The following is a 23,272-nucleotide window of genomic DNA, read 5'->3' on the forward strand; positions in this document are numbered from 1 at the left end:
ACTTGAAGAAACGTTCAAAGTTCTTGAAATTTTCCAGAATGACTGACCTTCATGTCTTAAAGTAATGATGGACTGTCGTTTCACTTTGCTTATTTGAGCTGTTCTTGCCATACGCCATAAGAAGGAAAGAAATTCCACAAATTAACTTTTAACAAGGCACACCTGTTAATTGAAATGCATTCCAAGTGACTACGTCATGAAGCTGGTTGAGAGAATGCCAAGAGTGTGCAAAGCTGTCATCAAGGCAAAGGGTGGCTACTTTGAATTATCTCAGACCTAGGTCTCAAAATGTCTTCCCTGTTAATAAAGGTAAAATAAATCAAATATTTACTTAGGCTTGCCTGTATATTCTTACAATAAATGCAAATATTCCCTTGAAGTATGACCTTGGCCTTAAACATTTGCTCCAGTGTGTTTTATAGATGTCGGACCACTGTCAACCACCGCTGTATCTGTAATATGTAATCTGGCTCAGATACATTTTGATCCCTGAAGATTTACTGAGAACCCCTTCCTAATAACCTCAAACGTCCACTGAGAAATATTGTGCAGACATTTCGGAACTGGGGAGAAATTTGTGGTTGTATTAATCAAAATGTCAGCCGGACCTACAGTACTGTCTCTCTTCCTGTCATCCTCTCTCTTTCTCTCTCCGTTTCTCTGTCTTCCTGTGAAACATGACAGTAGCACAGAGCCATACTGTAAGTGACTCACTAACCTCTGAGGTAAAATAACTCTCACCTGAGAAGTTGACACCATAAATGTGGTTAAAGACCCAGCATTTTACATGCAGGTCTCAGTAATGATAGAGGGCCTGCCATTTACTTGGAAACATGCAAAGTTATTCACTTTGTTAATTTGTCTCTGTATGTCATGTTGAACATCACTGCTATTCTCAGATGTAATGTTAGTACAGCTGACTCGAGATGGCTACAGAATCGTTAGTGTCACTTTGGTCTTAAATAATATTGTAAGGGCAGTGAGGAGTTTTTCTTGATGGTCAGGAAAATCACAGGGCCCGAACTATAACACATGACCTATGACCTATGGATTTCAATCTAAAACCAAATCAAACAGACACAGCACTTTTATCTTATTGTTATTGTAGCTAGGTATTACCAGTAGAGGAAGTACATTTCAAATACCAAGCCTTGAATAAACAACTCATATAATGTACACTCTTCCTCCATGTTTGTTTACAGATAACAAAAAAACAAAGATGATGGCATTTCTCTCATCGAAGTCCCCGGCCGCTGCTCATTCCCCGCGGCACCGCTGCCATGTTGCCTATGGTCCAGAGGAAGAAATGCGAGCGGCATGGGTTCAAAACCCCTTTGTTAGCATTGTTCTAAGCAAAGTTTATCAGGTGCGCCGATGACTTTGGGGAATTGGACAGTGTACATCTGCGTACAGTTGCCAAACAATGAAGGGAAAGGGCCTCCCTTGAAGCAGTGACCCGTGCAGTCAACTTGTTTTCGGCGGCAGATATTGATATGGTAATGATGCGCATTGTGCTTTTGTTGCCTCCGACGCCGACGACTGTTCTGATGCCTGGTTATTGAGTCTCCCTGTGGAACCTTCTGGATACAAACCAGAGAGCAGAGGAGCGTTTCTGAAGGTAGTTTTCACTGAGCTGCAGGTGAAAAAAGAAGACGGGGAGCACGTTGAAAGAAATAAACAGTATGGAAATGGACCGGCTGAGTGATTGACAGAAATCCCACCATGTTGACGACAATGAGACATTCAGGCCAAACTTGCCTTTACAAGTCTTAATAAACACATGAGTAATAAACTGCACCATGTTCAAGACTGTGGCTGTAGGAATTAAGAAACTCAGCTGGGTCTTTGCCATAAGTACCTACCTCCTACCAGAATAAAGGATGAGAACCGTTCCTCCTTTTGTGCGCTCTGGAAATTGGATTTCCCCACAGCCAATCCAAACCGCTCCCACCTGCCATGCGTCTTCTCCCGGCCCTTGTTGGCACAGGCCTGTGCTTTTAGCTGCGGGCGACGCTCACCGTACAGTAGTAATCTCCACAGTCGCCTGATCAGGCCCAGTTCCAAACAACCACCGCTTCGCTAAGATGCTGCTGCCGCTGTCTGTCGCTGGCCGTGACCCAGCCAAGGGATTGAGGACGAGGGGGAAGCAGAGCAGAGCAGAGCCACATATAATCCTGGATCTCCTGGGTGTCCTGGCTCTTGTTCTGGGCCTGTTTCCCCACACAGAAGCTGATTCCAGGGATAAATGCCTGGTCAGTATCCCTCGACCATCCGTCCAACGCCCACCACTACTACCGTCAACCATGACTACATGCTTTCCTGACCACGTAGCTTATAACTATGGCCCAGAGTTTTCTGGCCAGGTCTTGCTACAAAGAATTCCTGGGTCTTATGCTTGCCCTGCCAGCCTCCTACACTCTCACCCCTCACCCCTGGCCTGCCCAGCAGAGTAGGGGGTAACTATGCATGTCCCGTCTGACAGGTATGCCCCCACCTCCCCTCTCCCCTCTCCCCACCCCCTCATCCTCTCCCTTCTTTCCCCAATCCTCCTGTTCTCTGCATGGCTTGGTCTCGTCATGCTCTGGTGGGTGCCTGGATCTCCTGGGTGTCCAGTGGGTCCTCCCGTCAGCCCGTGTCTCTCTGCCTGTACTCAGCACAGGGATCCATGGGGAGAATACAGCTATTATCTGTAGCACATCCCAGCTGGAGCCAATCGGCTCACTGAACAGAGATCGGCACCGAGCAATGCCCTACATCTTCCTCTCCATACAGGAAGAGGAACACACAGGGGACTCTGTGAAGAAGCGTATGGGTGGAAATATTGCTTAAATTACTACGGAGTTGTTCGAGATGGAGAAAGGTTTTTTTCCCTTTCTGTTTTAGGAATAGCTCACTGTATGTGCTTTCAAGAGAGACAGACCGGCCTACCATGTCTGTAGGAATTGCTTCGAAACCGGAAATTTGATTTCACCAGGTAAGTGGTTTGATAACAAGTTTACGTTTACAACCATACCCTGGGGAAATGTTGGAGTGTAGAGGATATGGGTTGAACCATCCATCTGGGTCTCCCATCCTCCCATCCCAAGTATCGACTAGGCCCAACCCTGTATAGTTTAGCTTCAGCCGAAAGCCAGCAGAGACTACATGTATTTTGTTTTCTTCTTTTCCTTCCATAGCATCATGTTTTTGACCCAGCACTAAAGCATAGCAGGGTTGCCAATAGCCTTAACCCAACCAGTGGCACTGTATCGAGTCGGCTGTTTTCAGAGAAAGATTTAATGACGCCGTGATGTGAAAGGTATCAGCCATGAGCTACAATGCCCCGTCAAGTCCCCTTCGTGCTGTGCCCATGTCAACAGAGACACGTACGTTCTCTCCTTTGGCCCTCCAAATCCACAGCAGCCTTTCTACAGCGGCATTAGTAGAGATCTAAAGGACCGGTGAAGAATACGCTGGAAGTCCCGCGGGAAATGGAGGAAACATCCGAGCGCTGATTCCCCTGTCACAAGCAAGTTCACTTTGATAATGCATCCCTTGGGGATAATTTCAGATGTCACACGCCCGAATATACGCTCCGAATATTCATGTAGGCCTACATTTTCTCATCATGCTTTCTCATCCTCCTATCTTCCTCTTTTGACGACACCGTGGCATGCCATTACTCCACGTTCATTAGGAGAACACGACGACAAATCTAGAGAAAAAAAAGGCCTCTTCTCACTTTTTTTCCCTTCTGTCTCTATTCTTCCGTCCTCTGTAGTGCTGAGGAAATATATTTCATGCATAATAAGGCACAGCAAATAATGTTATGCTGCATAGTACACTGTGTCTGGCATGTTGCTGCAGATCTTGTATCCTGGTGACAGATGACAAGGCTCTCTAGTTCTCTCTCTCTAGTTCTCTAGTTCTCTCTCTAATTCTCTCTCTAGTTCTCTCTCTAATTCTCTCTCTCTATCTCTCTAGTTCTCTCTCTAGTTCTCTCTCTCTAGTTCTCTAGTTCTCTCTCTCTAGTTCTCTAGTTCTCTCTCTAGTTCTCTCTCTAGTTCTCTAGTTCTCTCTCTAGATCTCTCTCTAGTTCTCTCTCTCTAGTTCTCTAGTTCTCTCTCTAGTTCTCTGTTCTAGTTCTCTAGTTCTCTCTCTCTAGTTCTCTAGTTCTCTCTCTAATTCTCTCTCTCTAGTTCTCTAGTTCTCTCTCTCTAGTTTTCTCTCTCTAGTTCTCTCTCTAGTTCTCTCTCTCTAGTTCTCTAGTTCTCTCTCTCTAGTTCTCTCTCTCTAGTTCTCTAGTTCTCTCTCTAGTTCTCTATCTCTAGTTCTCTAGTTCTCTCTCTAGTTCTCTAGTTCTCTCTCTAGTTCTCTCTCTCTAGTTCTCTAGTTCTCTCTCTCTAGTTCTCTCTCTCTAGTTCTCTAGTTCTCTCTCTCTAGTTCTCTCTCTAGTTCTCTCTCTCTAGTTCTCTAGTTCTCTCTCTCTAGTTCTCTCTCTCTAGTTCTCTAGTTCTCTCTCTCTAGTTCTCTAGTTCTCTCTCTAGTTCTCTCTCTCTAGTTCTCTAGTTCTCTCTCTAGTTCTCTAGTTCTCTCTCTAGTTCTCTCTCTCTAGTTCTCTCTCTCTAGTTCTCTCTCTAGTTCTCTCTCTCTAGTTCTCTAGTTCTCTCTCTCTAGTTCTCTCTCTCTAGTTCTCTAGTTCTCTCTCTCTAGTTCTCTAGTTCTCTCTCTAGTTCTCTCTCTCTAGTTCTCTAGTTCTCTCTCTAGTTCTCTAGTTCTCTCTCTAGTTCTCTCTCTCTAGTTCTCTAGTTCTCTCTCTCTAGTTCTCTCTCTCTAGTTCTCTAGTTCTCTCTAATTCTCTCTCTAGTTCTCTCTCTAATTTTCTCTCTCTTTCTCTCTAGTTCTCTCTCTCTAGTTCTCTAGTTCTCTCTCTAGTTCTCTCTCTAGTTCTCTAGTTCTCTCTCTAGATCTCTCTCTAGTTCTCTCTCTCTAGTTCTCTAGTTCTCTCTCTAGTTCTCTGTTCTAGTTCTCTAGTTCTCTCTCTCTAGTTCTCTAGTTCTCTCTCTAATTCTCTCTCTCTAGTTCTCTAGTTCTCTCTCTCTAGTTTTCTCTCTCTAGTTCTCTCTCTAGTTCTCTCTCTCTAGTTCTCTAGTTCTCTCTCTCTAGTTCTCTCTCTCTAGTTGTCTAGTTCTCTCTCTCTAGTTCTCTAGTTCTCTCTCTAGTTCTCTATCTCTAGTTCTCTAGTTCTCTCTCTAGTTCTCTCTCTCTAGTTCTCTAGTTCTCTCTCTCTAGTTCTCTCTCTCTAGTTCTCTAGTTCTCTCTCTCTAGTTCTCTCTCTCTAGTTCTCTCTCTAGTTCTCTCTCTCTAGTTCTCTAGTTCTCTCTCTCTAGTTCTCTCTCTCTAGTTCTCTAGTTCTCTCTCTCTAGTTCTCTAGTTCTCTCTCTAGTTCTCTCTCTCTAGTTCTCTAGTTCTCTCTCTAGTTCTCTAGTTCTCTTTCTAGTTCTCTCTCTCTAGTTCTCTCTCTCTAGTTCTCCCTCTAGTTCTCTCTCTCTAGTTCTCTAGTTCTCTCTCTCTAGTTCTCTCTCTCTAGTTCTCTAGTTCTCTCTCTCTAGTTCTCTAGTTCTCTCTCTAGTTCTCTCTCTCTAGTTCTCTAGTTCTCTCTCTAGTTCTCTAGTTCTCTCTCTAGTTCTCTCTCTCTAGTTCTCTAGTTCTCTCTCTCTAGTTCTCTCTCTCTAGTTCTCTAGTTCTCTCTAATTCTCTCTCTAGTTCTCTCTCTAATTTTCTCTCTCTTTCTCTCTAGTTCTCTCTCTCTAGTTCTGTAGTTCTCTCTCTAATTCGTTCTCTCTAGTTCTCTAGTTCTCTCTCTCTAGTTCTCTCTCTAGTTCTCTAGTTCTCTCTCTCTAGTTCTCTCTCTCTAGTTCTCTCTCTAGTTCTCTAGTTCTCTCTCTAGTTCTCTAGTTCTCTCTCTAGTTCTCTCTCTCTCTCTAGTTCTCTAGTTCTCTCTCTCTAGTTCTCTCTCTCTAGTTCTCTAGTTCTCTCTAATTCTCTCTCTAGTTCTCTCTATAATTCTCTCTCTCTTTCTCTCTAGTTCTCTCTCTCTCTAGTTCTGTAGTTCTCTCTCTAATTCTTTCTCTCTAGTTCTCTAGTTCTCTCTGTCTAGTTCTCGCTCTCTTTCTCTCTAGTTCTCTCTCTCTAGTTCTGTAGTTTTCTCTCTAATTCGTTCTCTCTAGTTCTCTAGTTCTCTCTCTCTCTAGTTCTCTCTCTCTAGTTCTCTCTCTCTTTCTCTCTAGTTCTCTAGTTCTCTCTCTCTAGTTCTCTCTCTCAAGTTCTCTAGTTCTCTCTCTAATTCTTTCTCTAGTTCTCTCTCTCTAATTCTCTCTATCTCTCTCTCTAGTTCTCTCTCTAGTTCTCTTTTTCTTTCTCTCTAGTTCTCTCTCTGTAGTTCTCTCTCTCTAGTTATCTCTCTGTAGTTCTCTAGTTCTCTCTCTCTTTCTCTCTAGTTCTCTCTAGTTCTCTCTCTAATTATTTCCCTAGTTCTCTCTCTCTCTAGTTCTCTCTCTCTAGTTCTCTCTCTCTAGTTCTCTCTTTCTTTCTCTCTAGTTCTCTCTCTCTAGTTCTGTAGTTATCTCTCTAATTCTTTCTCTAGTTCTCTCTCTCTAATTCTCTCTCTCATAGTACACTGTGTCTGGCATGTTGCTGCAGATCTTGTATCCTGGTGACAGATGACAAGGCTCTCTAGTTCTCTCTCTCTAGTTCTCTAGTTCTCTCTCTAATTCTCTCTCTAGTTCTCTCTCTAATTCTCTCTCTCTTTCTCTCTAGTTCTCTCTCTAGTTCTCTCTCTCTAGTTCTCTAGTTCTCTCTCTCTAGTTCTCTCTCTAGTCCTCTAGTTCTCTCTCTAGTTCTCTCTCTAGTTCTCTCTCTCTAGTTCTCTAGTTCTCTCTCTAGTTCTCTGTTCTAGTTCTCTAGTTCTCTCTCTCTAGTTCTCTAGTTCTCTCTCTAATTCTCTCTCTCTAGTTCTCTAGTTCTCTCTCTCTAGTTCTCTAGTTCTCTCTCTAGTTCTCTCTCTAGTCCTCTAGTTCTCTCTCTAGTTCTCTCTCTAGTTCTCTCTCTCTAGTTCTCTAGTTCTCTCTCTAGTTCTCTGTTCTAGTTCTCTAGTTCTCTCTCTCTAGTTCTCTAGTTCTCTCTCTAATTCTCTCTCTCTAGTTCTCTAGTTCTCTCTCTCTAGTTCTCTCTCTCTAGTTCTCTCTCTAGTTCTCTCTCTCTAGTTCTCTAGTTCTCTCTCTCTAGTTCTCTCTCTCTAGTTCTCTAGTTCTCTCTCTCTAGTTCTCTAGTTCTCTCTCTAGTTCTCTCTCTCTAGTTCTCTAGTTCTCTCTCTAGTTCTCTCTCTCTAGTTCTCTAGTTCTCTCTCTCTAGTTCTCTCTCTCTAGTTCTCTAGTTCTCTCTCTCTAGTTCTCTCTCTCTAGTTCTCTCTCTAGTTCTCTCTCTCTAGTTCTCTAGTTCTCTCTCTCTAGTTCTCTCTCTCTAGTTCTCTAGTTCTCTCTCTCTAGTTCTCTAGTTCTCTCTCTAGTTCTCTCTCTCTAGTTCTCTAGTTCTCTCTCTAGTTCTCTAGTTCTCTCTCTAGTTCTCTCTCTCTAGTTCTCTCTCTAGTTCTCTCTCTCTAGTTCTCTCTCTCTAGTTCTCTCTCTCTAGTTCTCTAGTTCTCTCTCTCTAGTTCTCTAGTTCTCTCTCTAGTTCTCTCTCTCTAGTTCTCTAGTTCTCTCTCTAGTTCTCTAGTTCTCTCTCTCTAGTTCTCTCTCTCTAGTTCTCTAGTTCTCTCTCTCTAGTTCTCTAGTTCTCTCTCTAGTTCTCTCTCTCTAGTTCTCTAGTTCTCTCTCTAGTTCTCTAGTTCTCTCTCTAGTTCTCTCTCTCTAGTTCTCTACTTCTCTCTCTCTAGTTCTCTCTCTCTAGTTCTCTAGTTCTCTCTAATTCTCTCTCTAGTTCTCTCTCTAATTCTCTCTCTCTTTCTCTCTAGTTCTCTCTCTCTAGTTCTGTAGTTCTCTCTCTAATTCTTTCTCTCTAGTTCTCTAGTTCTCTCTGTCTAGTTCTCGCTCTCTTTCTCTCTAGTTCTCTCTCTCCAGTTCTGTAGTTTTCTCTCTAATTCGTTCTCTCTAGTTCTCTAGTTCTCTCTCTCTAGTTCTCTCTCTCTAGTTCTCTAGTTCTCTCTCTCTAGTTCTCTCTCTCTAGTTCTCTCTCTAGTTCTCTAGTTCTCTCTCTAGTTCTCTAGTTCTCTCTCTAGTTCTCTCTCTCTAGTTCTCTAGTTCTCTCTCTAGTTCTCTAGTTCTCTCTCTAGTTCTCTCTCTCTAGTTCTCTCTCTAGTTCTCTCTCTCTAGTTCTCTCTCTCTAGTTCTCTCTCTCTAGTTCTCTAGTTCTCTCTCTCTAGTTCTCTAGTTCTCTCTCTAGTTCTCTCTCTCTAGTTCTCTAGTTCTCTCTCTAGTTCTCTAGTTCTCTCTCTCTAGTTCTCTCTCTCTAGTTCTCTAGTTCTCTCTCTCTAGTTCTCTAGTTCTCTCTCTAGTTCTCTCTCTCTAGTTCTCTAGTTCTCTCTCTAGTTCTCTAGTTCTCTCTCTAGTTCTCTCTCTCTAGTTCTCTAGTTCTCTCTCTCTAGTTCTCTCTCTCTAGTTCTCTAGTTCTCTCTAATTCTCTCTCTAGTTCTCTCTCTAATTCTCTCTCTCTTTCTCTCTAGTTCTCTCTCTCTAGTTCTGTAGTTCTCTCTCTAATTCTTTCTCTCTAGTTCTCTAGTTCTCTCTGTCTAGTTCTCGCTCTCTTTCTCTCTAGTTCTCTCTCTCCAGTTCTGTAGTTTTCTCTCTAATTCGTTCTCTCTAGTTCTCTAGTTCTCTCTCTCTAGTTCTCTCTCTCTAGTTCTCTAGTTCTCTCTCTCTAGTTCTCTCTCTCTAGTTCTCTCTCTAGTTCTCTAGTTCTCTCTCTAGTTCTCTAGTTCTCTCTCTAGTTCTCTCTCTCTAGTTCTCTAGTTCTCTCTCTAGTTCTCTCTCTAGTCCTCTAGTTCTCTCTCTAGTTCTCTCTCTAGTTCTCTCTCTCTAGTTCTCTAGTTCTCTCTCTAGTTCTCTGTTCTAGTTCTCTAGTTCTCTCTCTCTAGTTCTCTAGTTCTCTCTCTAATTCTCTCTCTCTAGTTCTCTAGTTCTCTCTCTCTAGTTCTCTCTCTCTAGTTCTCTCTCTAGTTCTCTCTCTCTAGTTCTCTAGTTCTCTCTCTCTAGTTCTCTCTCTCTAGTTCTCTAGTTCTCTCTCTCTAGTTCTCTAGTTCTCTCTCTAGTTCTCTCTCTCTAGTTCTCTAGTTCTCTCTCTAGTTCTCTCTCTCTAGTTCTCTAGTTCTCTCTCTCTAGTTCTCTCTCTCTAGTTCTCTAGTTCTCTCTCTCTAGTTCTCTCTCTCTAGTTCTCTCTCTAGTTCTCTCTCTCTAGTTCTCTAGTTCTCTCTCTCTAGTTCTCTCTCTCTAGTTCTCTAGTTCTCTCTCTCTAGTTCTCTAGTTCTCTCTCTAGTTCTCTCTCTCTAGTTCTCTAGTTCTCTCTCTAGTTCTCTAGTTCTCTCTCTAGTTCTCTCTCTCTAGTTCTCTCTCTAGTTCTCTCTCTCTAGTTCTCTAGTTCTCTCTCTCTAGTTCTCTCTCTCTAGTTCTCTAGTTCTCTCTCTCTAGTTCTCTCTCTAGTTCTCTAGTTCTCTCTCTCTAGTTCTCTCTCTCTAGTTCTCTAGTTCTCTCTCTCTAGTTCTCTAGTTCTCTCTCTAGTTCTCTCTCTCTAGTTCTCTAGTTCTCTCTCTAGTTCTCTAGTTCTCTCTCTAGTTCTCTCTCTCTAGTTCTCTAGTTCTCTCTCTCTAGTTCTCTCTCTCTAGTTCTCTAGTTCTCTCTAATTCTCTCTCTAGTTCTCTCTCTAATTCTCTCTCTCTTTCTCTCTAGTTCTCTCTCTCTAGTTCTGTAGTTCTCTCTCTAATTCTTTCTCTCTAGTTCTCTAGTTCTCTCTGTCTAGTTCTCGCTCTCTTTCTCTCTAGTTCTCTCTCTCCAGTTCTGTAGTTTTCTCTCTAATTCGTTCTCTCTAGTTCTCTAGTTCTCTCTCTCTAGTTCTCTCTCTCTAGTTCTCTAGTTCTCTCTCTCTAGTTCTCTCTCTCTAGTTCTCTCTCTAGTTCTCTAGTTCTCTCTCTAGTTCTCTAGTTCTCTCTCTAGTTCTCTCTCTCTAGTTCTCTAGTTCTCTCTCTCTAGTTCTCTCTCTCTAGTTCTCTAGTTCTCTCTAATTCTCTCTCTAGTTCTCTCTATAATTCTCTCTCTCTTTCTCTCTAGTTCTCTCTCTCTAGTTCTGTAGTTCTCTCTCTAATTCTTTCTCTCTAGTTCTCTAGTTCTCTCTGTCTAGTTCTCGCTCTCTTTCTCTCTAGTTCTCTCTCTCTAGTTCTGTAGTTTTCTCTCTAATTTGTTCTCTCTAGTTCTCTCTCTCTCTAGTTCTCTCTCTCTAGTTCTCTCTCTCTTTCTCTCTAGTTCTCTAGTTCTCTCTCTCTAGTTCTCTCTCTCTAGTTCTCTCTCTCAAGTTCTCTAGTTCTCTCTCTAATTCTTTCTCTAGTTCTCTCTCTCTAATTCTCTCTCTCTCTCTCTCTAGTTCTCTCTCTCTAGTTCTCTCTTTCTTTCTCTCTAGTTCTCTCTCTGTAGTTCTCTCTCTCTAGTTCTCTCTCTGTAGTTCTCTAGTTCTCTCTCTCTTTCTCTCTAGTTCTCTCTAGTTCTCTCTCTAATTATTTCTCTAGTTCTCTCTCTCTCTAGTTCTCTCTCTCTAGTTCTCTCTCTCTAGTTCTCTCTTTCTTTCTCTCTAGTTCTCTCTCTCTAGTTCTGTAGTTATCTCTCTAATTCTTTCTCTAGTTCTCTCTCTCTAATTCTCTCTCTCTCTAGTTCTCTCTCTCTAGTTATCTCTCTCTAGTTCTCCCTCTCTAGTTCTCTCTTTCTTTCTCTCTAGTTCTCTCTCTAATTCTCTCTCTAGTTCTCTCTCTCTAGTTCTCTCTCTAGTTCTCTCTCTAGTTCTCTCTCTAGTTCTCTCTCTCTAGTTCTCTCTCTAATTCTCTCTCTAATTCTCTCTCTAATTCTCTCTCTCGTTCTCTCTCTAGTTCTCTCTCTAGTTCTCTCTCTCTAGTTCTCTCTCTCTAGTTCTCTCTCTAGTTCTCTCTCTCTAATTCTCTCTCTAGTTCTCTCTCTCTAGTTCTCTCTCTAGTTCTCTCTCTAGTTCTCTCTCTCTAGTTCTCTCTCTAATTCTCTCTCTAATTCTCTCTCTAATTCTCTCTCTCGTTCTCTCTCTCTAGTTCTCTCTCTAGTTCTCTCTCTCTAGTTCTCTCTCTCTAGTTCTCTCTCTAGTTCTCTCTCTAGTTCTCTACATTTACATTTTTTTACATTTTAGTCATTTAGCAGACGCTCTTATCCAGAGCGACTTACAAATTGGTGCATTCACCTATAATATCCAGTGGAACAACCACTTTACAATAGTGCATCTAAATCTTTTAAGGGGGGGGTTAGAAGGATTACTTTATCCTATCCCAGGTATTCCTTGAAGAGGTGGGGTTTCAGGTGTCTACGGAAGGTGGTGATTGACTCCGCTGTCCTGGCGTCGTGAGGGAGCTTGTTCCACCATTGGGGTGCCAGAGCAGCGAACAGTTTTGACTGGGCTGAGCGGGAACTGTGCTTCCTCAGAGGTAGGGAGGCGAGCAGGCCAGAGGTGGATGAACGGAGTGCCCTTGTTTGGGTGTAGCGCCTGATCAGAGCCTGAAGGTACGAAGGTGCCGTTCCCCTCACAGCTCCGTAGGCAAGCACCATGGTCTTGTAGCGGATGCGAGCTTCGACTGGAAGCCAGTGGAGAGAGCGGAGGAGCGGGGTGACGTGAGAGAACTTGGGAAGGTTGAACACCAGACGGGCTGCGGCGTTCTGGATGAGTTGTAGGGGTTTAATGGCACAGGCAGGGAGCCCAGCCAACAGCGAGTTGCAATAATCCAGACGGGAGATGACAAGTGCCTGGATTAGGACCTGCGCCGCTTCCTGTGTGAGGCAGGGTCGTACTCTGCGAATGTTGTAGAGCATGAACCTACAGGATCGGGTCACCGCCTTGATGTTAGTGGAGAACGACAGGGTGTTGTCCAGGATCACGCCAAGGTTCTTAGCACTCTGGGAGGAGGACACAAGGGAGTTGTCAACCGTGATGGCGAGATCATGGAACGGGCAGTCCTTCCCCGGGAGGAAGAGCAGCTCCGTCTTGCCGAGGTTCAGCTTGAGCTGGTGATCCGTCATCCACACTGATATGTCTGACAGACATGCAGAGATGCGATTCGCCGCCTGGTTATCAGAAGGGGGAAAGGAGAAGATTAATTGTGTGTCGTCTGTATAGCAATGATAGGAGAGACCATGTGAGGATATGACAGAGCCAAGTGACTTGGTGTATAGCGAGAATAGGAGAGGGCCTAGAACAGAGCCCTGGGGGACACCAGTGGTGAGAGCGCATGGTGCGGAGACAGATTCTCGCCACGCCACCTGGTAGGAGCGACCTGTCAGGTAGGACGCAATCCAAGCGTGGGCCGCGCCGGAGATGCCCAACTCGGAGAGGGTGGAGAGGAGGATCTGATGGTTCACAGTATCAAAGGCAGCAGATAGGTCTAGAAGTATGAGAGCAGAGGAGAGAGAGTTAGCTTTAGCAGTGCGGAGAGCCTCCGTGACACAGAGAAGAGCAGTCTCAGTTGAATGCCCAGTCTTGAAACCTGACTGATTAGGATCAAGAAGTTCATTCTGAGAGAGATAGCAGGAGAGCTGGCCAAGGACGGCACGTTCAAGAGTTTTGGAGAGAAAAGAAAGAAGGGATACTGGTCTGTAGTTGTTGACATCGGAGGGATCGAGTGTAGGTTTTTTCAGAAGGGGTGCAACTCTCGCTCTCTTGAAGACGGAAGGGACGTAGCCAGCGGTCAAGGATGAGTTGATGAGCGAGGTGAGGAAGGGGAGAAGGTCTCCGGAAATGGTCTGGAGAAGAGAGGAGGGGATAGGGTCAAGTGGGCAGGTTGTTGGGCGGCCGGCCGTCACAAGACGCGAGATTTCATCTGGAGAGAGAGGGAGAAAGAGGTCAAAGCACAGGGTAGGGCAGTGTGAGCAGGACCAGCGGTGTCGTTTGACTTAGCAAACGAGGATCGGATATCGTCAACCTTCTTTTCAAAATGGTTGACGAAGTCATCCGCAGAGAGGGAGGAGGGGGAGGGGGAGGAGGATTCAGGAGGGAGGAGAAGGTAGCAAAGAGCTTCCTAGGGTTAGAGGCAGATGCTTGGAATTTAGAGTGGTAGAAAGTGGCTTTAGCAGCAGAGACAGAAGAGGAAAATGTAGAGAGGAGGGAGTGAAAGGATGCCAGGTCCGCAGGGGAGGCGAGTTTTCCTCCATTTCCGCTCGGCTGCCCGGAGCCCTGTTCTGTGAGCTCGTAGTGAGTCGTCGAGCCACGGAGCAGGAGGGGAGGACCGAGCCGGCCTGGAGGATAGGGGACAGAGAAAATCAAAGGATGCAGAAAGGGAGGAGAGGAGGGTTGAGGAGGCAGAATCAGGAGATAGGTTTGAGAAGGTTTGAGCAGAGGGAAGAGATGATAGGATGGAAGAGGAGAGAGTAGCGGGAGAGAGAGAGCGAAGGTTGGGACGGCGCAATACCATCCGAGTAGGGGCAGAGTGAGAAGTGTTGGATGAGAGCAAGAGGGAAAAGGATACAAGGTAGTGGTCGGAGATTTGGAGGGGAGTTGCAATGAGATTAGTGGAAGAACAGCATCTAGTAAAGATGAGGTCAAGCGTATTGCCTGCCTTGTGAGTAGGAGGGGAAGGTGAGAGGGTGAGGTCAAAAGAGGAGAGGAGTGGAAAGAAGGAGGCAGAGAGGAATGAGTCAAAGGTAGACGTGGGGAGGTTAAAGTCACCCAGAACTGTGAGAGGTGAGCCATCCTCAGGAAAGGAACTTATCAAGGCGTCAAGCTCATTGATGAACTCTCCAAGGGAACCTGGAGGGCGATAAATGATAAGGATGTTAAGCTTGAAAGGGCTGGTAACTGTGACAGCATGGAATTCAAATGAGGAGATAGACAGATGGGTCAGGGGAGAAAGAGAGAATGTCCACTTGGGAGAGATGAGGATTCCAGTGCCACCACCCCGCTGGCTCGATGCTCTAGGGGTATGCGAGAACACGTGGGCAGACGAAGAGAGAGCAGTAGGAGTAGCAGTGTTATCTGTGGTAATCCATGTTTCCGTCAGCGCCAGGAAGTCTAGGGACTGGAGGGTAGTTCCCTTCTCTAGTTCTCTAGTTCTCTCTCTAGTTCTCTCTCTAGTTCTCTCTCTCTAGTTCTCTCTCTCTAGTTCTCTCTCTCTAGTTCTCTCTCTAGTTCTCTCTCTCTAGTTCTCTCTCTAGTTCTCTCTCTAGTTCTCTCTCTAGTTCTATAGTTCTCTCTCTAGTTCTCTCTCTCTAGTTCTCTCTCTAGTTCTCTCTCTAGTTCTCTCTCTAGTTCTCCAGTTCTCTCTCTAGTACTTCTCTCTCTCTAGTTCTCTCTCTCTAGTTCTCTCTCTAGTTATCGCTCTCTAGTTCTCTAGTTCTCTAGTTCTCTCTCTACTTCTCTCTCTAGTTCTCTCTCTCTAGTTCTCTCTCTAGTTCTCTCTCTCTAGTTCTCTCTCTCTAGTTCTCTCTCTCTAGTTCTCTCTCTAGTTCTCTCTCTCTAGTTCTCTCTCTAGTTCTCTCTCTAGTTCTCTCTCTAGTTCTCTCTCTCTAGTTCTCTCTCTAGTTCTCTCTCTAGTTCTCTAGTTCTCTCTCTAGTTCTATCTCTAGTTCTCTAGTTCTCTCTCTCTAGTTCTTTCTCTAGTTCTCTCTCTCTAGTTCTCTCTCTCTAGTTCTCTCTCTCTAGTTCTCTCTCTCTAGTTCTCTCTCTAGTTATCTCTCTAGTTATCTCTCTCTAGTTCTCTCTCTCTAGTTCTCTCTCTAGTTCTCTCTCTCTAGTTCTCTCTCTAGTTATCTCTCTAGTTATCTCTCTCTAGTTCTCTCTCTCTAGTTCTCTCTCTAGTTCTCTCTCTCTAGTTCTCTCTCTAGTTCTCTCTCTCTAGTTCTCTCTCTAGTTATCTCTCTAGTTATCTCTCTCTAGTTCTCTCTCTCTAGTTCTCTCTCTAGTTCTCTCTCTCTAGTTCTCTCTCTAGTTCTCTCTCTCTAGTTCTCTCTCTCTAGTTCTCTCTCTCTAGTTCTCTCTCTCTAGTTCTCTCTCTAGTTCTCTCTCTCTAGTTCTCTAGTTCTCTCTCTAGTTCTCTCTCTAGTTCTCTCTCTAGTTCTCTCTCTAGTTCTCTCTCTAGTTCTCTAGTTCTCTCTCTCTAGTTCTTTCTCTAGTTCTCTCTCTAGTTCTCTCTCTAGTTCTCTAGTTCTCTCTCTCTAGTTCTTTCTCTAGTTCTCTCTCTAGTTCTCTCTCTCTAGTTCTCTCTCTAGTTATCTCTCTAGTTATCTCTCTCTAGTTCTCGCTCTCTCTAGTTCTCTCTCTCTAGTTCCCTCTCTAGTTCTCTTTCTAGTTTTCTCTCTCTAGTTCTCGCTCTCTATAGTTCTCTCTCTCTCTAGTTATCTCTCTTTAGTTCTCTCTCTCTCTCTAGTTTTCTCTCTCTAGTTATCTCTCTCTAGTTCTCTCTATCTAGTTCTCTCTCTCTCTAGTTCTCTCTCTAGTTCTCTCTCTCTCTAGTTCTCCTGCTCTCTCTCTAGTTCTCTCTCTAGTTCTCTCTCTAGTTCTCTCTCTCTCTAGTTCTCCTGCTCTCTCTCTAGTTCTCTCTCTAGTTCTCTAGTTCTCTCTCTCTAGTTCTTTCTCTAGTTCTCTCTCTAGTTCTCTCTCTCTAGTTCTCTCTCTAGTTATCTCTCTAGTTATCTCTCTCTAGTTCTCGCTCTCTCTAGTTCTCTCTCTCTAGTTCCCTCTCTAGTTCTCTTTCTAGTTTTCTCTCTCTAGTTCTCGCTCTCTATAGTTCTCTCTCTCTCTAGTTATCTCTCTCTCTCTAGTTATCTCTCTTTAGTTCTCTCTCTCTCTCTAGTTTTCTCTCTCTAGTTATCTCTCTCTAGTTCTCTCTATCTAGTTCTCTCTCTCTCTAGTTCTCTCTCTAGTTCTCTCTCTCTCTAGTTCTCCTGCTCTCTCTCTAGTTCTCTCTCTAGTTCTCTCTCTAGTTCTCTCTCTCTCTAGTTCTCCTGCTCTCTCTCTAGTTCTCTCTCTCTAGTTCTCTCTCTAGTTCTCTGTCTCTATGTCTCTCTCTCTCTGTCTCTCTGTCTCTCTGTCTCTTTCTCTCTCTCTTTCTCTGTCTCTCTGTCACCTGGGATTCATGTTGGTGCCATTTCCCTGGCATTGATGAGGCCTGACGGGCTTGATGATGATGCTCCCATTGGTACAGTAAACTAGGAGCTGCCGTAGGTGCACACTGTACATATACTGGAAGCCACATTGAGTTAAGGGAGAGTGGGAGAAGGTGTGTGTGTGTGTGTGTGTGTGTGTGTGTGTGTGTGTGTGTGTGTGTGTGTGTGTGTGTGTGTGTGTGTGTGTGTGTGTGTGTGTGTGAGAGAGAGAGAGAGAGAGAGAACCTGCCTTTAAACACATGCTAACCACAGGGCTTGTGCCTGGTTTGTGATGTAATATTGATATTTTGGGGACAGTTCAAGAGACAAGTTCTCAGGCTTCATATTTTATTCTCTGTGGACTCCGTGGACTCTTTAAACTGATGCAACTCCACCTCTTCCCTCAGCCTTTTAAGGGCATACAGGCCTACCTGGCTAAAGGTGTAGAGAGCTCAGCTTAATTAAGCCTGCATTACATCAGCTAGCTACACGCATGAGCGGCAAAGTCTACCTACAGGTTTACGAGATGGACGTTAAAGCAGTCACCTTCACAGGTCACGAGTCTGGAGTCCCGTTAGGGGGCTGAGGTGACTTATCTCCCCGCTCACCCTTCACCTTGCCTGGGTACCTCACATAGACCTCACCCCTCCCACCCCTGGATCATTGGATGATTGTCAAGCATCCAACCGTACATGGGAGGGTGTCTATTGGAGAAAGCCAGGTTATTCTGACCTCATTAATACCACAGGGGTCAATGGAGCAAAACATCTGTGTCCCTAATGAAAATACATCTGCTCTGCAGTATATGACGCAGCTGGAGCTGATTTAAAGGTACAGAACGCACCAGATTGACTCCATCTCACTGTCAGCGAGCGCTGAAGCGGTGAAACGTATTGCTGCGTTCCCTTCAGATGTCTCTGCTGTAATTCACCTGTGCACTGTCACCACACAGCTTTCATCATTTTTTTACACTGATTCTAATCATCACGAACTCTGATAAATGACATCCCATAAACATATTTAAGATTATTGAGAAAGGATTTGGGATGTATTACATGTTTTCAAACTGTCTAATGCTGTACTATCTGTTTGACAGTTATGGTCGTGTTCATTCCTCATCTCCCATCACAATGCCCAATAATAACCCACATAACAGACAACGCAACCACTTTACAAGTCCTATATCCCATTTGATGAAATTAAAATCCTCAGTATTGGCAGGAATGGGTTCTCACTCTCTCTCTCTCTCTGTGTGTGTGTGTGTGTGTGTGTGTGTGTGTGTGTGTGTGTGTGTGTGTGTGTGTGTGTGTGTGTGTGTGTGTGTGTGTGTGTGTGTGTGTGTGTGTGTGTGTGTGTGTCTTTGTGTGCGTCTGTGTGTACGCTCATGTGCATGCCTGAGAATGTTTGTGATCTGCGTGGGAATTAGTGTAATTTTGTGTGAGAATGTGTGTACTTGTGTGAGAATTTGTGTGAAAATGTGTGCATTTGTGTGAGAATGTGTGAAAAGTGTGTACTTGTGTGACCAGTTGTGTATTTGTGTAAGAATGTGTGTATTTGTGTGAGAAAGTGTGTATTTGTGTGAGAATGTGTGTAAAGTGTGTATTTGTGCGAGGATGTGTACATTTGTGTGAGAATGTGTGTATTTTAGTGAGAATGTGTGTATTTGTGTGAGAATGTGTGTATTTGATTGAACAGTGTGTATTTGTGTGAGAATGTGTGTATTTGTGTGAGAATGTGTGTTTTTGTGTGAGAATGTGTGTATTTGTTGGAGGTCATCAAACAGACATTGTGAAGGCAACCACCCAAAGGTCAAGGTTCACAATTTACAACCCCTAGGAACACAAACACAGATCATTCAGGTTGATGAGTGGGCTCCAAGGGACCTCCAGATGGTTAAGGTTTCATTTCCCATGACTGCTCTTGCTATTACAGTTCCACTAGCTTGTACATAATCCCATTCATATCTGGTAGTGTAATAGTACAATCAGTATCATTCATATCTGGTAGTGTAATAGTACAATCAGTATCATTCATATCTGGTAGTGTAATAGTACAATCAGTATCATTCATATCTGGTAGTGTAATAGTACAATCAGTATCATTCATATCTGGTAGTGTAATAGTACAATCAATACCCTTCATATCTGGTAGTGTAATAGTACAATCAGTATCATTCATATCTGGTAGTGTAATAGTACAATCAGTATCATTCATATCTGGTAGTGTAATAGTACAATCAGTATCATTCATATCTGGTAGTGTAATAGTACAATCAATACCCTTCATATCTGGTGGTGTAATAGTACAATCAGTATCATTCATATCTGGTAGTGTAATAGTACAATCAGTATCATTCATATCTGGTAGTGTAATAGTACAATCAATACTCTTCATATCTTGTAGTGTAATAGTACAATCAGTATCATTCATATCTGGTAGTGTAATAGTACAATCAATACCCTTCATATCTGGTAGTGTAATAGTACAATCAGTATCATTCATATCTGGTAGTGTAATAGTACAATCAGTATCATTCATATCTGGTAGTGTAATAGTACAATCAATACCCTTCATATCTTGAAGCATAATAATGAATACGATCTATATTATTCATATCAGTCTAAAGACATTTGATAAAAGCATATTCTTTTGAATCAAATAAATATTAATATTATAGAACCCTCCTTTAACTATTAGGAAGATATTTGCATGTTTTGTTTTTGCCAGAAATCACAGTGTGTGTGTGTGTGTGTGTGTGTGTGTGTGTGTGTGTGTGTGTGTGTGTGTGTGTGTGTGTGTGTGTGTGTGTGAGTGTTCACACAGCCTCCCCTGTTAGCGATGGCAGCACCCGACTGATTCCTGGCTGGGGTTCTGATCTTTCCTCTTTTAAGCAGCGCCACACTGAGTCACAGATATACAGGCAGAGAAACCCTTTCTAGAAGTGAAGTCTCTCTTCATAGATTATCTAATCTTTCCTGGGGCAGTGAAGTAAGTCACTCTCTCTCTCTCTCTCTCTCTGTCTCTCTCTCTCTCTCTCTCTCTCTCTGTCTCTCTCTCTCTCTCTCTCTCTGTCTCTCTCTCTCTGTCTCTCTCTGTCTCTCTCTCTCTCTCTCTCTCTCTCTCTCTCTCTCTTTTGTCCTTTATTCTTCTGAGCGACAGCTACCAACAGGTCTCATCTTGTTGGGTCATCGAGCCACGCTTCTTCCCTTCAGTTCGGGCTTACGATCCACACTACTTATGAGACACTTGTCCCGATTTGAACCTTGTCGCCTTTCAAATATGGCGTCCGCCATGATCAAAGCCAGCCTCTCCCCGCCTCTTTAAAACAGCGGAACACTCTGAGAAACAAAAGACGCAGTGGCGCGTGGAGAAAAGAGGCTTTTGGTGCCTCGTCGTCGTACTAATTCAACTTTTTGAAGGGAAAAGAACAGCAGAAGCTCAGCAAACAAGTGCGTCAACAAAAGAGGCCTCTTGGTTGTCTGTCGAGCACCAGCAGCTCCTGCTTGTGTATGATAATGATGACATTTCTCTCCTAATTGGAATCGTTGTCTTTATCATGTCCTCGGTGCGTGAGATAATAACACCGAGGCACGGCTGGAGAGTTTTTGGAGAGAGCTGTTCAGAGTGGTGGGGTGTGTTGGGGTGTGTTGGGGGGTGTGTGTGTGTGTGTGTGTGTGTGTGTGTGTGTGTGTGTGTGTGTGTGTGTGTGTGTGTGTGTGTGTGTGTGTGTGTGTGTGTGTGTGTGTGTGTGTGTGTGTGTGTGTGTCCGTGTCACGGGTACTTAGGGCAGGAGGAAGGAGTAGAGTCAAATGCAGGAGATATCGTCCAGTAGCTCGAAGTTTATTCACACCCACACACTAGGTGATCAAAAGGCACTGGGAGTGCACAATACCCAAAAGGGAAACAGGTAATCCACAAAGGGAAAATCACGCACGGGGCGCAGCCCGGCGAGAAAATAAATCCTCCAATATAAAAACGATAGAGAAGAAACGGCCACAACACATAACCCCAAAGGAACAAACTAAATACCCCCCCACTAATGACAGAAATGACAACAGGTGCGGACCTAGACAGACAAAACACAATGAACACAGAAACACAGATCGGCGGCAGCTAGTAGACCAGCGACGACGACCGGCGAGCGCCGCCCGGCCGAGGAGGTGCACCATTTTCTGTGGATACTGTGACAGTCCGTGTGTGGAGGACCTGTTTTCCTATCTTGCCAGGACTAGAATGTCTGAAAAGTCAGGGTTCGGTTTAGGGTTAGGGGTTCTGGAAAATAGGATTCTGAATGGGAATACATTTTTACTCCCCAAAACATCCTGACAAGTAACAAAAACATGGCTGTATGTGTGTGCGTGTGTGAGTAGATGTTTTTTATATTTTCTCTATAATTTAGCCTAACAGGGTGGAAATGTATGAGTGGGACATACTGACTAACAACATGGAACATGGACAAATAGATACAACAGAGTGTTTATATTTATGTAGCTTTGCACCAAAGTTTTCCCACCAAAGAAATGATGACACTTCCTGAATGTGGTTTCTAGTTTAGCCAACTCAAACAGAGAGGGATGCTATGTTAGCTAGCTGCCTATGGCTATTTAACACTGGAACTCTCCAAGGTTTTGCCCGTCTATCTATAGTTTTGCCCGTCTATCTATAGTTTTGCCTGTCTATCTATGGTTTTGCCTGTCTATCTATGGTTTTGCCTGTCTATCTATGGTTTTTCCCGTCTATCTATGGTTTTGCCCGTCTATCTATGGTTTTGCCTGTCTATCTATGGTTTTGCCTGTCTATCTATGGTTTTGCCTGTCCATCTATGGTTTTGCACTAGAAAAGGGCCAAAAGAGTACTTTTGATTTGACTATTAGATGTTCAATGTTAATTTATTTTTTATAAAGGAATAGCTTCAGCCTATTAAATTGAGAGTTCAGTTCATGTAACAGGGGTTTATTTGTATTTTATTTTACAAGGCAAGTCAATTCAATGACGGCCTAGGAACAGTGGGTTAACTGCCTTTTTCAGGGGCAGAACAACAGATTTTTACCTTGTCAGCTTGGGGATTCGATCTAGCAACCTTTCAGATTAGTCCAACGCTCTAACCACTAGGCTACCTGCCGCCCCAGTGAAGGCGCGAGGGTGAAGGAGGGGGAGACATAAATAAATCACAAATCAGATGAAATAAATACTTTGTCAAATTAACTGTTAAATGAACTAAATAACTTTACAATGATGGTGAAAACTTGGAGAAAGTTGGTGTTAAGTGGGTTAAAATCTTCCAGGAACTGGTGTAGGGTGCCCAGAGGGAAATTAGAACGTCTTTATTCATATTATAAAACAAATTGATTGAACTCTCCATGTGGTCTATATTAAAGGGTACTTCATTTAATATACACTACATTGCCAAAAGTATGTGGACAATTGCTAGTCGAACATCTCATTCCAAAATCATGGGCATTAATATGGAGTTGGTCCCCCCCTTTGCTGCTACAGTATAACAGCCTCCACTCTTCTAGGAAGGCTTTCCATTAGATGTTGGAACATTGCTGCAGGGACTTGCTTCCATTCAGCCACAAGAGCATTAGTGAGGTCAGGCACCAATGTTGGGCGGTTAGATCTGGCTCGCAGTTGGCATTCCAATTCATCCAAAAGGTATTTGATGGGGTTAAGGTCAGGGCTCTGTGCAGGCCAGTCAAGTTCTTCCACACCGATCTCGATAAATAATTTCTGTATAGACCTCGCTTTGTTTTTAATAATATACAGTAGCAGGCTTTTAAAATACCATATTGGTGCACAATTTCTACTTAAAATGGGAGGCAAAAGGCAGTCTTTCCACATACAATAGCATCAATACCATCCAAATATACTCCACTTTCTTTCCCTTCTGCTTTCCTCACCAAGAGAGGCAGCTCCCTGCTCCCTACAGCTAATCGCCCGTGGGATCTGGAGACGCAGCGACATCCAGGTGATAAAAAGCCTTCAAAGACATAACGAGAGAGCGAAAGAGAGAGAGAGAGACACAGTTTCGTTTGGCGGTTCACTTTCACAGCTTTGGATTCCCTGTCCGGCCGAGCTGAAAGAAGTCTGAAAGGGACCGGGCTAATCTCTCCCTGAGTGTCAGCTCCTCTCCCTCTGTTCTCCCTCTCTCTGAAAATAACCTCTGTTTATCTGACCAAACCCTCCTTCCTTCCCGGTGTCCATTTTGGCTCTTATCAACCACAAGATAAATCAACTCCGCTCTCTCTCCCGCTCGCTCTCTCTCTCTCCCCTCTCTCTCACTCTCCCCTCTCTTTCTCTCCCCTCTCTCGCTCTCCTCTCTCTCTCTTTCTCTCTCACTCTCACTCTCTCTCTATCACTCTGCTTGGCTTCTGTTCATTAAAAGTTCCCTGTCTCTTCCTTTGTCAAGAGTGCATCCATCTGTCCGGGGAGCAGGAAGGGAGGAAGGAAAGGAAGAAAGGGGGCGGTGCTGCTATCTCTTCATCTCTCCATCTTGAGTCTTTGTGTTGTTCTCTTTGATTTGTTTCCGTTTGCCTTCGGTTCGACCCCCCCCCCCCCTCTTGTTTTGGTCCCTGATGGATCGGCCCTCAGCCTTTAAGTTAGATTTGTTTTCCTCACTGTTTGTGTTTCTGTTGATGTAGATCAAATAACACTGTGAGTGTTAAAGGTACACTCTTTAATCTATTCATCTCTGTTGGTTTCCACTCCCACTTGGGCTCTCATCTTTTGGTTTTCAAATACAGTGGCAAGAAAAAGTATGTGAACCCTTTGGAATAACCTGGATTTCTGCATAAATTGGTCATCAGATTTGACCTGATCTTTAATCTAATTTTAATCTAATCTTTAATTAACTTGGCAAGTCGGTTATGAACAAATTCTTATTTACAATGACGGCCTAGGAAGAGTAGGTTAACTGCCTTGTTCAGGAGCAGAACAACAGATTTTTA

Source organism: Salmo salar, chromosome ssa17, assembly GCF_905237065.1.
Source record: "Salmo salar chromosome ssa17, Ssal_v3.1, whole genome shotgun sequence".
Taxonomy (NCBI): domain Eukaryota; kingdom Metazoa; phylum Chordata; class Actinopteri; order Salmoniformes; family Salmonidae; genus Salmo; species Salmo salar.